At 47.8% G+C, this 3,873-nt stretch overlaps 1 pseudogene; it reads left to right on the forward strand.

Moving 5' to 3' along the window:
• The first annotated feature begins 1,942 nt into the window (after positions 1-1,942).
• On the forward strand, positions 1,943-2,060 carry LOC134967175 (5S ribosomal RNA; annotated as a pseudogene).
• The last annotated feature ends 1,813 nt before the right edge of the window (positions 2,061-3,873 follow it).

The raw sequence follows: 3,873 nt of genomic DNA on the forward strand, positions 1-3,873 counted from the left end.
AAAGTTATGGCGGTGATGACGGTGGTACTCCGTCGTCAAGGGGCCAGGATACTGCCGTATCTGGATGACTTGTTAATCCTGGCAAATTCCCAAGAACTTCTCCTACGTCATCTGGATATGACTGTCCAGTTTCTATAAGCCCACGGGTGGCTCATCAACTGGAAGAAGTCCTCCCTGGTCCCTGCTCAGAGCATGGTGCACCTGGGAGCGCTATTGGACACTCACAACCAGGGGTTGTTCTTGTCTCAGGAGAAAGTCCTGAAGCTTCAGGACAGGATTCATTGCTTCCTTTCTCGTCCGCAAGTGTCGATACATTCGGCGATGCAGGTGCTGGGCCTCATGGCATCAGCATTCGACATGGTGGAGTATGCTCAATTCTATTCTCGCCTCCTCCAGAAGCTGATTCTAGCCAAGTGGGACGGCCTGCCTCACCGGATAAGGTCTCACATGATCTCATTGACTACGGAGGTCAGTCTGTCGCTGCTCTGGTGGCTCCAGGACCGACAATTGTGCAGGGGCCGTCCATTCTGGATATCCAACTGGGTCCTGTTGACAACAGATGCCAGTCTAAGAGGTTGGGACGCGGTGCTGGAGCAATACTCCCTTCAGGGTCGGTGGACCAAGGAGGAGTCTCTCCTCTCGATCAACATTCTGGAATTGCGGGCGGTCTTCAATGCATTGAACCTGGCCCAGCATTTAATTCAGAACCGTCCTGTTCAAGTACAGTCGGCCAACGCCACCACAGTGGCTTACATAAATCATCAAGGTGGTACTCGAAGCCGCTTGGCAATGAAGGAAGTCTCACGGATTCTTCAATGGACGGAACGCCATCTACCGGCCATATCGGCAATATTCATTCCGGGAGTCCTGAATTGGGAAGCGTACTTTCTCAGTCGTCAGGATGTACATGCCGGCGAGTGGGGACTCCATCCAGAAGTGTTTCAACTTCACGTGGAAAAGTGGAGCCTTCCAAATGTGGATCTGATGGCGTCTCGACACAATCACAAGGTTCCGGTCTTCGGAGCAAGGACAAGGGATTCTCAAGCAGCATTCGTGGTAGGCTGGCGGTGCCGTGGAGGTTTTGGCTGCCGTACGTGTTCCCTCCGGTGTCACTCCTGCCCAGGGTGATTCGGAAGTTCAAGCAAGAAAAAGGAAATCTGCTTCTCATAGCTCCGGCGTGGCCCAGACGGCACTGGTTCTCAGACCTGCAAGGCCTATCGTCAGAGCGTCCAATTCTACTTCCACAATGCCCAGACCTCCTCGTTCAGGGCCCCTGTGTCTACCAGGACCTAGCCCGGCTGTCTTTGACGGCATGGCTCTTGAAGCTTCCGTCTTAAGGGCTAAAGGGTTTTCTGAGGCGGTCATTCAAACTATGTTGCTGGCCTGGAAACCGGCTTCGACTCGGATTTACTATAGTGTCTGGCATTCTTACTTTGGTGTGCATCTCACGATTATGACGCTTCCAAGTTTAGTATAGCCAAGTTGTTGGCTTTTCTTCAGCAGGGCCTGGACTTAGGCCTGCGTCTGGCCTCCCTCAAGGTTCAAATATCTGCCTTGTTGGTGTGGTTTCAGAGAAAAATTGCGACCTTACCTGATATGCATACCTTTACTCAGGGTGTGTTGCGTATCCAACCTCCCTATGTCCCGCCTGTGGCTCCTTGTGATTTGTCAGTGGTTTTGGAGGCGTTACAAGAGTCTCCGTTTGAACCTCCGGTTCAGCTGATCTTAAGTGGCTTTCCCTTAAGGTGGTGTTTCTGCTGGCTATTGCTTCAGCTAGAAGAGTGTCGGATTTGTGTGCCTTGTCCTGTAGGGAATATCAGGGAATATCAGGTGACGCCAGTGTCTGGATTTAAAGAGCACCCAAGTATCTCATCATCAAAAATTTTTGGGATCTCTCAGAACAATATACTTGGTTCCAGATATCATCAAGCAGGATATATTCACCTGCGGTCAAACCACACTGAGTATGCCCAACCTCGTCTGATCTTGGAAGCCAAGCACTGTGGGCCAGGTCAGTACCTGGTTGGGAGACCACCAGAGAATACTTGGTACTGCCGGTATTTATATCCTAACCTAGAACACAGGACCTGGAGCCAAAGTATTGTTATTGTTATTATTAATCACTATATTTATCTCAGATTGTGGAAATTTATATTTCACTAAATATCAGGGTGGAGCCCGGTATGATAGACAGAATAATACCCCTTTCTTCCGGCATATTGTTATTTTTATTATAAGTACATTTCATTTCTTCGGAAGAAGGTGACCAATACAGTATACATACTGTTATATTATTATTTATTCTCTCTAACATCAGAGACACACATATAATTTCGCCCAACAGAGCCATCAAGTTTGATTTGTATCACCCAGATTCAATCAATTATGTTCAAATTGGATGGATTAGCTTTTCGATAATTTATATTATCCTCATCATTTCTTTATCCTTCGCCTTATAGCTCCCCTTTTTTTAGAGGAATACAAATAAAAGTTACATTTTAAATATTACAAGACCATATATTTCATAAACAAAAGTGTGCCCCAGAAGAGACTCGTAGTCTTTCTTCTCCTTTTGGCTCTTGTACTATACAAGAACCATACACTTTCCCTTGTCCTGTAGTTCCCCATATCTGATATTTCACTGTGACCAGGCGGTTCTTAGGACTCGTCCCGGATATTTACCTAAGGTGTTTTCTTCGTTCCACCTTAACCAGCAGATTGTGGTTCCGGCACTTGTTTCTCCTGATCTGTCTCCCAAAGAGCGGTCTTTGGATGTGGTACGGTCTCTCCGTATCTATGTGAAGAGAACTGCTTCTATTAGGAAATCTGATTCTCTCTTTGTGCTGTTTGAAATTCACAAACGGGGCTGGCCTGCTCACAAGCAAACTTTGGCCAGATGGATTAGAATGGTGATTGCACATGCTTATGTGAGGGCTGGTCTCTCAGCTCCTGCTCACATTACGGCCCATTCTACTCGGTCTGTTGGACCTTCTTGGGCGGCCCGCCGTGGTGCGACCCTTGAACAATTGTGCAAGGCGGCTACGTGGTCCTCCGTGAACACATTTATAAGGTTCTATGCCTTCGATACTGCCGCTTCCCAGGATGCTTCCTTTGGACACCGGGTTCTTGTGCCCACTACAGTGCATCCCCTCCCATAAGGAACTGCTTTAGGACATCCCCTATGTCTTTCCTTGTGGAGCCCAGTGTACCCCGCAGCAGAAAACGCGTTTTATGGTAAGAACTTACCTTTGTTAAAACTCTTTCTGTGAGGTACACTGGGCTCCACAAGGCGCCCACCCTGACGCACTTAGCTTCTTTGGGTTGGTATGGCATTAGCCGCTGACAGTTCTCCTGTCGTGAGAGTGTGGTGTATGTGGCTACTAACCGTTGTCGTCTCTTTTCCCGCTACTGCATTCGGCTGGTTAACTAAAAACTAAGCTCCTATGCAGGGAGGCGGGGTTATAGAGGAAGCGGCGCTATGCATTCTGGGAACAGTCAAAGCTTTTCAGCCTGTTGGTGCCTCGGATCAAGATCCTACTCTACACCCCTATGTCTTTCCTTGTGTTGCCCAGTGTACAGTACCTCGCAGAAAGAGTTTTAACAAAGGTAAGTTCTTACCATAAAACTCGTTATTTGTAACTCTATATTATGGCCCGCCCACATAATAGTACCCTGGGTTGCTCGCGCAATGATAGTTTTCTTCCTTATGTGCCGCATCATGCAGTCAATTTGAGTCTAATGACAGTGTAAATTCCTCCACAGATGGAGTGGAGTGCAGTGTTTTCTAGGTGTGCTTGGTCCTTCTGTTTGGTGTTGCTATTGGGTATCAACATTACCCACATTTGGGAGGTCAAGCATGCGTATGGATGTCAA

This window comes from Pseudophryne corroboree, chromosome 10 (assembly GCF_028390025.1).
Source record: "Pseudophryne corroboree isolate aPseCor3 chromosome 10, aPseCor3.hap2, whole genome shotgun sequence".
In the NCBI taxonomy this organism is placed as follows: Eukaryota; Metazoa; Chordata; class Amphibia; order Anura; family Myobatrachidae; genus Pseudophryne; species Pseudophryne corroboree.